We start from the raw sequence: 12,062 nt of genomic DNA on the forward strand, positions 1-12,062 counted from the left end.
CTGAAGTACTAGATAGAGCAAGGCACAGAAATAGTCAGTGTCTCCATTACAAGGCTATAACCAGCCCAAATCTTTTCTCTCCCAATTCAATATTTTCTCTAACAAGCACCCTAAAGTAAATTACATCAAATGTAATCACACAGAGGATCATCTTTAAAAAAAAAATTATGGTTTGTCCAGTAAAAAAGGCATGCCCCAAAATATAAAGGCTTGCATTTTATAGTTTACATGTATTTACTAAATCAATGTGCTTAGAATATGCTGAACACATTAACTTTCTTCATGGTCCCAACACAGTGAACATCATTGGTCCTCCTTGGGCATTTTGAAAAGCCAATTTTTAACTTTAAAAACTGACCCATCTGTTTGGGCAGTGCTTCAAGAAAGACAGATTTATCGTATGAACATTAGTAGAGATACACTAGCTAATTTCTTGGCAGTAGTGGATAACTCTTTGAAAATTATTTGCGGCTGGTTATTTTATGAGGAGTTCTGCGTATTAACATAGCTCACACTGAACATAAGTTTGGAATTACTGTTAAAATGTGTCTTTTATTGGAGACAGAAAAATTTCTGAGGAATTAAATTAGTACAGCCACTCTCAGTAGTTTCCAGAAGCTGCTATTCAACCTAATCTGAAGCTCCCTCTGCATGTATTTGCATAAACCACAGCACAGTACTACTGTGGTGCTTCCTGTGACTTAATTTTCCTCTTTTTCACTTGCTATCAAGAAGCAGACTGCACTAGTGTTTTCTGTTGTTTTTTGGGTTGGGTTTTGGATTTTTTTTTTCCCCTCAAAAAGCATGCATACTTTAGTGTACTTTCATAAGAAATGTGCATACAGGGATGGATGTTATAACTAGCTTTGACAACAGTGATTGCTATTTCCATAGCAAGTTTTGTGATTCTCTGTGAAAGCTTTGTCCTCAGACCGGAACGTCTGCCTGCTGGAATTTTCCCTTGGACTTTAATAGAAAAACAGAATGAAATTCTGTGCAGGGTTTTGAGAATAAGAGTGATACTCTTTGAGCCAATCAAATCAAAACAAGAGCTTATGATTTCTGAAAGGGGTCTTTGTAGCTAAAAACAAATAATTAGGTTCAGTGTAGGGTTGACTGGGTGGCATGTAAGGTCTGTGAGATGCAGGTCAGGCAGTGTGAGATACTGGCTCCTGCTGCCTCAAAGGCTGTATGAACTCGATCATTCGACAGCATCTATAATGAACTGTATATTGGGTGATGTGATCTGCATTGGCCAACCTTGAACTTCTTTAGGGCATAAAGTTCATTCCTGATGACAGAGAACTACTGTAGTCCAGGGTGAATATTTATGGATAGATTATGGACATATGTATGGATTAATCAATGCCTAGGTCTTCATCTAATGGGGCTAAATCTACTAGACCAGAGGCAGTCTTCTGATGGATGAACTGCACGTTGCTGTGGTTATTTGTGGAAGTTCATTGCCAAGTCTTAGGGAATTTGAACTGACTTAACAGTGTCAAATATTTGTAATGATGGTATTGTAGCGGAGGGAAATTAATGCATTTCCCTGCTCTTGCTACACTTGGTCTGCACTCAGCTGAAGTCACTTGCACTCAGTCCTGATAAAGCTATCATAAAGTCATAGAGAAACATTGAAGGTAATACTGAGTGTGTAAGTCACCAGAATACTTACACTTGTGCACAAGCACCATTAGATCCAACAGTGTGTCATTCTTCTCTAGTCCCAGCATTTTTAGGTAGTTCAAACGCAACAAGCTTCCATGAATCCAACTTAGTCCCTTGTAAATATTTGTGATAATTAATGCTTTATCAGTTACTCCAAAATAACTAAGATGAAGAGTGGATAACTTGAAACATCACGTCACTGATAAAATATCTCATTAAATTAAAACATGTGATGTTTCACAACAGCAGGGAACTGCTGATACCTTTTGCCACCGTTTTTATGGAACACCACCAAAGAATATCATACAAAGAACATCGTTCAGAATATTGCACGCAAACATATCATTATTATGGAGGGGAGAGTGTAGGTGACTGCGCCATCCAGTGCTCCCTGTGTTCATCCAGAACATAGAAGTTCAGTTTCCATAATATGTGAGCCGTTGTGAAGACAGATTCAAGATCCTTTTACATGAGTCATTTTGTGCAGGGGAGAACAAAATACAAAAGTTAAGAAAACAAGGAATGTAGAGTGAAAATGAGACTTCACAAACTCAGCCATGCCACTCGTAAGTCTCAGTCCTTTCTGAGCTGCCGCAGAGGGTGCCAAAGCAGTAGTCTCGTAACAGAGCACAGTAAGAGTCTCCTGATATGAGCAAAGAGGAAGGCAGATGTGAAGTTATTTTGGGAAAAGGTAAACAACATATCTGGTCAGACCCCAGTAAGATAGGATTCCACTTTTGTTACCAACAGGTATCTGCCTGAGACAGTGTAAAGTTGACAAATGAAATTTAAAGACAAAATGAATTTTGTATTTTGAAAAATTGATCTAGAGCAATTCAGTTGCCTAAACATAGGCATCTAGTACCAGTTTAGACACCCTAAAGAAGGGCATGCATTTCCTGTTGGTCCAGCATATTATCTGACAGCCCAGAGTGGATGGTTCAGATATCCTTGGACATTAAAATGGCACTGTACTTAAGTGCCAGAATTTCTTCTTTGCTTCTGTAACATGCAGCTCACAATAAACTTTCAGTGACTTTACAAAACAAAATTAAAGTCTGATAACTTCAGACGCATTGCATTGCAAATTTGGGGGTTTGTAGCTTTCATTATTTCAGATCTAAGAAGACAGGAAGTAATCCCTCCATATATTTTTTCTCTAATTCTGGGAAAAATTATAATAAAATTAAAATCTGATTGTATACAAGTCTGCATACACGTGAGGGGAAGATGAATTTTTCTCTTCTGAAATCACTAGAATAACAGCCCATATTTTCACCCCCAAACTTGGACTGGCCCTGATGCAACAAAGCAATTTCCAAATCAGGCTACCTGTGCATATGAAATGTTGAATGCCTTGAAAAATGGGCTCTGAAATGGAAAGCGCCAGTGAACCCTAATGATGGAGTCATAATGTTCCTCCCAAATAACGGAAAGTAAAACAAACAAAGGCTTATCTGGCCAGATGGAATTCCTAAGGTACTACCACCATGAGATAACGTATCTGCCACCATTTTAATACATCACCTTTTAGGACATTTAGTACTCTTTGGAATGAATTAATCCTGCAGAGTTCACACAGAGAAAGGGCATTTGCTCCTTCTCAAGAGTTTTTCCAAGAAATCTATATCCAGGGAATGCAGTATTCAATAAACCTTTGAAAAAGCAACCTATTGTTCATATTTTAAAAGCATAGTGCTGACTACTTGGAAGTTATTATATTAAAAGGTTATTAATGCAAATGTCTGTAATTCAGGAACCCTTTCTAACTAACAATGACAATCTCAGCACTTATTATGAACCTAATTACCACAACATCAGTGCACCTAACATTTTAATGTATTTATTCCCTTCATACGGATGAGTAAATGTTTGCATCTTTATGTGCCTGAATGTCTTTGAAAATTAACCCTACATGGGTATTCAGAATACTTAGCTCTAGACATTAGACCAAGCTGGATTAGTGATTTAACATAAAGGCCCCACATTTCCATGAAGAGAGATGGAAGACTCTAGAGGTCAGCTAAAAACACATATGGCTTTCAGTGCTGAGAACTGTCCCAGAAGAACTTGTCTTTGTTTCCTCTGACTACATGGGAAACCTAGGGAGAACTGCCTTCTGACTTAAGTATCTCAGTTAGATGTCGAAAATTAGACAATGCAATTAATTTGCTAAGTGATTTTCTCAAGATCTAATGGAATTTGTGGCTGAGCAAGAAATGTAAACTCTGAGTCCAAAATTAGTACTCTAACAATCAGGCCATCCTTCTTTGCAGCTATAATGAAGGTTCCTTGCTTCTAAAAATAAAACAGATAAAAGATATTAATACTGAAGTACTCCTGACAATGAGTCAGCTTTAAATCTGGCCCAAAATGTGATTTATTCTCCTATGACGTGGAGAAAAAGTGTACCTTTTCCTTTGATTTCATGTTTATTAAAGCTGTGCTGTGAAGTCATTTAGTAGCCACTCCATTTTAAAAGTGATTTTTTTCTAATACTGCTGATTTTACCACGAGAAATAGAATGATTTCATAAGACTGACCATTCAAATCTAAGACTGAACCTTTCCAGTCCACTTTTATATATTTATGAAGGCGACATTAAACAAGACATGAATAATAACATACAACATAGTTCCAGACAATTGTCTTTCTCACAGTGGCACTCTAAACTTTATTTTAAAAAGTCTTACAAAAATTTTCCCTTGGGATGAAGAATTGAAAAAGATGCTGGCTACTGAACAAGTTCATAAATAATTTGCACCTGATTTCAAAGAAATTTAACATCCAATATATCTGAAGCATATAGAAAGCAGGAGTACAAAGATCACCTCTAAAATTAGGGAGATTATTATAGCCACTCTACCCTTTCAAATTCAACCTTTAATGTCCTCCTTCAATTGTGTGAATTTAGCTCAATCCATTGTACTTGTTTGAGAATTCTGAGATGAGAAATCAACTCATGCATTTTTTTTTACATTCTTTGACCTTACTTTTTAAAATAATAGCAATGTATTTTTCAGACTTCTAACTTACTTGAACTTCCATGCTATTATCCAAGAAGAACCATTGAACTGATAAATTCTCTCTTCATAAAGAAATTCCAGGTATTTATAAAGCCATGTTAGACTCAAAAGTTGGCATTCTTTCTCGTTACTAGATTTTCTGTACTACTAGATCACTCAAGATTACATACCCATTCCACATAAAGAAGAGGCACACAGTCACACTTCTGTCAAATTAGCCACAGAACATGATAAAGACGTGGGAGGAAAGACTATCTGATCCAGCAGAAAGCCTGATGGTAAAAACTGAAGCCACCAAAAAAAAATCTCTTAACAAATTTGAACCAACAAAGTAAGTTTCAGAGCTCTGCATCCTGTGGCTGTGGCAACTGTGGTCAAGTCCCCAAGCCAGCTTTAGCATGTTGTCAAGCCAGGGCCTCAGAGCCATACCAAGCTGCTAGGAAAGAAAGAAATCTCGCTAAAGCCAGGTTGTGTCATTAAAGGATACATGAAACTCCCTGGTTGCTACAATATCTATGATACTTCGTCTGAGTGTCAGATCATGCCTTAACTCAATTCCAGTTTGCATTCTGCCAACCTGTGTGGTTGTAGTTAGAGAAGTTGTTTTGTACTGTACCTAGAAGTAGCCCATTGCTTGTTGCAGTCAGACCAAATGTAATTCCAGTTCAGCAGTTGGTGAAGCAAGTTGAATTTTTGCATAGGCCAGGTTCTGTTTCATTGCAACTTAAATTTAGGCAAAAATGGATGTCAATTTCCACAATGTCATCAGTTTCTGTGGGGAATAAGAGGCCCCCAAACATTCAACTTTCAAAGTAGCTTTAAAAGAAAGGTGTATTCCAATCTCTTTTACTAGCCCAGTCTCTTCAGAACATTTTTCCTTTTGTTTATTTGAAAGGAAAACCCAGCGTTAAGTGATTTGTTAAGACTTTAAAAACCCATTCAATTTTCTACAAGATAGTTTGGCTGGCTCTCAAGGAAGAATGTAGGCTTCTATTATAACATATTGGGAGCTTTTAAAACCAAAGCAATTCATAATAAATTTATTCAAATTGACACATTTCTAGTTACAATGTCTTCATTATTTCTTCAGAGTTATGAAACATGAACTATATCACTATAACCACACCACCAGTCAAAGAAACCTATTTTACTGTGAATTCTGTTTGTACAGTCATCATGTAACTCAAGGCATACATTCGATTATTTTCTTGTACTATTTCTTATATTAGTGTTATTCCAAAGACTACATCTGGACTCATTACATCTAATTAAAAAAAATATTATTACATGACAAGCTTAGAAATATATATATAGCTACATAACAAATTAGAAGTAATTACACCACTAAAATGAGTTAAGCATATATGGAAGTGTATTTCAGATTTTCTTTTTTATTTTTATATATATATATATAATACATATAAAATATTTATATATCAAACACATTCTGTTTTTGGTAGTGTATGCATGTTTTCATCATAGCCAGCAAACTAGCCAATATTTTACTAAATTCAAATTAAAGCTGAATTAAATTAACACAGCATAAAATTCCTGATTCAGGAGAATGGAATCATTAAAATGATCAACACAAACCAAGAAAAGGACTTTTTAAAACAAAATGAAAGGGTTTTCCATCAGTATCTTTCCTCTCTTCTACTTCATTTATTAAATTCTTCTAATAAGAATGAAGTGAATCATAATTAAAAAAAAAAAAAAAGAATCTGATAGCCTCTTTTACAGCTTCTTAGTATGGAAAGATTTTTTTTCCTCTCTCACTTTGCTGTCAGAAATGAAAGCCTGAGCTGCAATTGTTAAAGGTCTGAATTTGCATTTTTCAGCAATCTAGAGAAATGAGAGCTGCTATTGTTATGATCATCATCATTAGAGAGTTCTTTGTCTACAGATGTAGCAAAGTTGTTGGTCAGCTGTTTACTAGATGCCTTTGAAGTTAGCAGATAATCTTATAGGATCCTGATCAAAAAAAGCAGCAAATTAATATGTTAACTTTATATACTCACAGGGAATAAATATTTCCTCTGTAAACTTGACTGGATGCAGTGCCTGGTTCATTCTTTATGAATAGCTACTGCAGAAAATTTGCAGAAGCTAAAAATACAGCAATAATTTTTTTTAAATAGCTGATATGACTTTGTCTCCAAACCCTGTTTTCTCCCCTTCCCCCCCGCCTTGTTGAGACAGCTGGACTAGACACCCTATCAGAATGAAAAACTTGCCTAAGCCAAGACCTCTCAAGCTCACTATAATCTGAGCAGCTATTTGGAGGAGAAAAAGGCAGAAAGACTCTTGATAAGACCTTACGGGCCTGAAGTACCAGTGACAAGTACCAGCCTGAGAGAGTCTAGAGAGTGTGAGATCTCTTCTAGAATAGTAGGAGAGCGTATCTTCTCTGTCAAAAATCAGTCCAGTTCAGATAGTTGTTCAGGTAACTGAGCTGATTGAATAAAACGGGCAACCCTGACCTTTTTCTGTGAATGAGTCTTTGCAGAAAGATACCTTAGAACATCTCCAAAGCCAGCTCAAGCAAAGGCCACTGAACGGATGTGTCAGGAGCTTATCTGACAAGAAATGTGAAAGCCAAATGGACATGTGCTGTTGCTAGGGGGATTTGAATTGTATTTGTTTTATTTCCAGTTTTCCCATACAAAGTGGATTTACTTGTATTATTTTTACTGTGATCAGATACCCGCATGGCCCCAGTCGTGATGTAGAGCCAGTCTGGAAAGATGTAGTCTCACCTAGGTTCCTTTGGTAAGTCTGTGCCCTGTTTCAGTCCAAATTCTGTTGCTGCAGCAATTACTATGGAAGACTTTAGTGGAGACCTTCAGCTAGAGATACTCCTCTTGCTGCTATTAGCCTTTCACAGAGCCTTTATCTCAGGGCGCAGGCAGCCAACTGCCCATTTTCAGAGTATTACAAGGTAGACCAGGAGAGATGGGCCCTCAGGCTTTTGTAGTACTTTGGAAACAAGGCAAGATTATCTTCATCTGCACAGGCTGCCAGATGATCACTCTGAGGGGATAGGTGTTGGCTTCCTTGTCCTATATGGGATATCAGATATAAGCTCAGACAGGTTTTGGGAGAACAGATCGAAGACTGAATGAAAAGACAGTGTCTGCATTTGGGGTATATTCCCTCCCCACCCTTTCAGCTACCCCTGTCAGACCGGTGGCATGGTAAACCAGTGGCACGGTCACACTTTTAGAGCTCTTGGTCCAGTTTGCTGTGCTGTATGTGTGGTGCAGGTGAGTCACAGATGGGCTAATACGGTCTCCCACATATACAAGAGGTGGTGTGGCACCACGGTGAGGCAGGCGTTCTGGAGAGCTCTCCCAAGCCTGCTGCGTGTATATGGGCAAGGTGTTCTGACCTGAGGCGCCCTCAGTGGAAGACTGCTTGGCAGCAATCGTACAGAGCAGGTGAGGTATTGCCCTTGTTTCCAGAGCTCAGGGAATTAATGCTTTTCCAATGTCCGGCTGCTGCATAACTAAGGGAAGAGAAATAATTTAACAGGTACTGTAATTTGTTTTCATACTAGGATTCCATTATTCAGGGAGTAATAGTGAAAATATATCAAATTGTTGACCCTTTGCAAACAGGCTTCAACATAAATTAATTGTTGTGTAAAAAAATGAATTTAATGTTTACAGTGCAATTTGTCACAGAAATGGAGGCTCAATTAGAGTCTCAATGATTTACTAAAGACGTTTTAAACATAATGTCCAAACAATGCTACATAAATTAAACATGATGTAATTGAGTGTAACACTAAGTGGCTCATCACTGTTGATTCATGTGGAAATCACAGAAATTTTACTGATCATTATGCATTCATTCAGTATTAATGTAGATACCATATGTGCTTCCATAGGGATTCTACTCTTACTCAGCGTTCATTAAGTTTTAATGTACCATTAAAAAGGCATCAAAAGATCCATCTAAAAATACCACCACAAAGGTAGTTCATTTAAAGAGAGTTAAACATGTTTCAATTTAACATTGAAATACAAAGTAAGTTAATAATCAGCAGAAATAATTCAGGAGAAAACACTGTTTAATTGCAAGTCAGACTACAAACAATACTTGAAAAAAAGGCAAATGGATTCTGCCTGTTCTAGATTTCTGGATAGTTGTATTCATAGGTAAAAGCGTTCGTCATGCAGATATATAGTTTTAATTTAACTGATGCTTTACAGTAATCTTCTGTATAGTGATTCAATGCAGTGAAAATATTATTACAGCCAGATTGCCCAATGCACTCTTTTCATTGAAGGGGGATGAGAGAACCATAGCAATATTAAAAACTTGCCCATGGCTCCCTATTTTTCACTTTTTTTCTCTGCTAGGCCTCACGTGCAACAGAGTTGCTAGCAAAAGAGTTGTCCAGCAATGAACTCTGACTTGTGTATCTCAATAACCACAGTGCTCTGGCTAGTCATCTTCCACTCATGGGTGTGCTTCCCATCACAGCCGAGTGTCAGAGCCCTGAGCACTTCCCCCCTCCTCTGCGGGTTTGGCTGCCTGCACTTGGGGCCAGGCTTTTATGGGTGATGGCCTTGGGCCAAGCACTTCCAGACAGCTCTGCAGGGACGCCACAGCCCGGGCTGAGCCCCTACTTCCCGGGCAGCTGCACTTAGGCTAAGGCTCCAGTGCTTGGCCCTCGCCAAGGTACAGCTCCCGCCGTGTTGCAGGCATACCTGTGCCTGGCCATGGACCCCGCTGGTCCAGACCCAGAGCTGCAGACAGACTTCCCAGCTTCACCTCCGACCTGCCTCATCCCTGTGGTGATCCAGATTCCTGGCTGAATGTGGCTGCTGTTTCCAGGCCTGCCCTGCTCCTCTCGCTCCAGTGCTGTGGGACAGGGCCCTGCCCTGCCGGCCACGTTACCGTGCTGGGTCCTGGCCTGCCGTACCCTAGGCAGCAGCCGGCCCATGCTGCTCCGGTGGGAGGTAGCATGAACGTTTGCTTGGCACGCTTTTCTTTGTTATTGTTAAGCTGCTTCATTTCTCATCTCTCGCTGTTAGAAAATTTATATATTTATGCCTTGATGATTTCCTGGGAAGACTGCTAATGGATGAATTAGATTAGATGAGCTATTCTAATCAAACATAGTATGTTGGTAGTGGATTTCAAAAGGTGGGTTATTGCCATCACTGAATGAAATAAGGTCAATAGAAATTTCCATCAGAAAACTGGATTGAAATTTCACATGTAGAGTAAAGCTTGTGCATTTTAGCTGCCAAAGTAATCTTATTATAAATTGAAACTAATGAACAATTATCACAGTAAATTGAGCAGCCTACGTATCATAGCCTCAAGTTTTTAAACTCTGTTCACTGGCCAGTTCAAAAGATCAGCTGTGAATCTGTGAATCAGATGTGATCATCTGATGAATAAATCATCATCTGATGATCTGTGAATAAATACAACTTAGCAAGGTTCTAGTTAGCTGGATATATGGTACTTTAGAACCATGACACACAAACTCCTCTCATAAATTGTTGATCTTGTACAGAAGATAGGTGTATCCTGCAGGTGGCTTACCATGACAAAAAGCCTTCTTTCATTATTTGCCCTGGAAAACGGGTTGTCAGCCCTCATCAAACAAAGAAAAGCCTCATGTGAAGGCTGTGCTGCGTGGGCTGACACTCCTGCCAAAGTAGAAAATTTACAGAACATGCCAAAAGGAGCAACAACCTGGAGAGAAACAAACAAACAAGCAAGGCAGATCTAAAAAATAAATCTGTGTAAGAGAAAATACCCTCCTCCCAAGATGTTGAGAAACAAAGCATGGGACATGCTCAGACCTACAGCTTTGTATTGATGAATCCTGATGACATCTAACAGATATAATGGCAAAAGCATACACATCTCAAACGCCAATGGTACAGCCACTCACTTTGTGTAAAGACATGAGTGGCGCAAAGAGCACAAATGGGGATCGATAAGTTAATGTCTCTTTCAGTAAAAGAATTGGGGAGGATAAAAATTAATGTAGCAAGTAGAAGCTCACAACAAACAGAAAAGCAGCAGTTCTTCGCACTGTGTGTCATTAAGCCAAAGAACCCTTTGCCATGCAGTACCATCACTGCTCAAAGTTTACAGGAGTTGAAAGAATCAGTAGACGAGTTCTTTAAAAACAGAACCATTTAGGAGTATTAAGTACATAGACATCATTTTGGCTCAGAAATTTTCTGAAGATTGATCATGCCCATGTTTCCCAAGGTATCAACTTTTGATCATTGTCAGAAGTCAGGTAATAGGCTAAATGGATGTTTAGTTTGACCCCGTTCAGCCATTATTCCGTTATGCTCTAAAGCTAGAACAAACATATGGACTATTGCTTCAAGGCAGAATGATTAATCACTTTCCTTGGTGTAGCAACTTTTGTGTGTTGAAAGATGGTTATGTTGTCCCAACCGGTTTTCTGCTTTTTACACTAAATGAATCCCATTCCTTTAGTCTTTCCTGACATGTCTTTAAAGGTCTTTTAATTCTTGTTTTATTCTCTCTCTCTCTCACCCAAATTGCCTTTCGTGTTTAGATTATCAATCTAATCTAAAGAGTCATAACACAATCTAACAAATAGCTGCTGCTTTTAACAGCTTTCTTCGCTTTCTGAGACTAAGTTTTTCCTGCTAGGTTCCAGCCTCATTTTGGCTATATTATTTTTGCCCAGTGGTGATCAGACAACTTATATTTCACATTTCCACCAGATTATCTTTTTGAATGAATGTAGTAGTTACACAAGAAAAGCCTCACCTACTTCCTTTCCCTGAGAAGGTGGTCTAGCAGACCCTCAATTCTTTTCACCCTTTTTGAAATTTTCATTTTTCAAAGAAATGAGTAGCAAAGTTTAAAGTAAAAGAAAAAATAAACAAACCAACCCACCATTCTCAGTCATAGCCCTGAAGCTGACTTTCCGCAGACCTCCCTTTCTCAGAGTCTCTTGCAAGTTCTGATGGGACAGCACCAGGCGAACTCTGTGCATGCAGCTTGTGCTCACCTTTCATGCTAGCTTCAGGTGGAGCTCTCTTACACAGCCTGGATTAGTCATACAGTTACCAGCAGTTACAGGAACCGTAACGCTCTCCTCTTCCCACCCCCTCGCTAGTCTTGGTACAGAGAGTCTCAGGCAAACACTTTCTCAGAGCTTTCTGTCCTCAGCACTCCAGAGGTGATTGAAATGTGCCAACTGCAAGAGCCGGGGCCACCAGGGGCTTGACTGTTGGCTGTCTCCCTCTACAATGTCTGACCATTCAAGTACCATTATACTGCAGTTTTTAATGAGGATTAACAGTACCTTAGTCCTTGGAAATAAGGCACCTAATTATGCAGCTGCCTGTA

The sequence above is a fragment of the Dromaius novaehollandiae genome, chromosome 7 (assembly GCF_036370855.1).
Source record: "Dromaius novaehollandiae isolate bDroNov1 chromosome 7, bDroNov1.hap1, whole genome shotgun sequence".
Taxonomy (NCBI): domain Eukaryota; kingdom Metazoa; phylum Chordata; class Aves; order Casuariiformes; family Dromaiidae; genus Dromaius; species Dromaius novaehollandiae.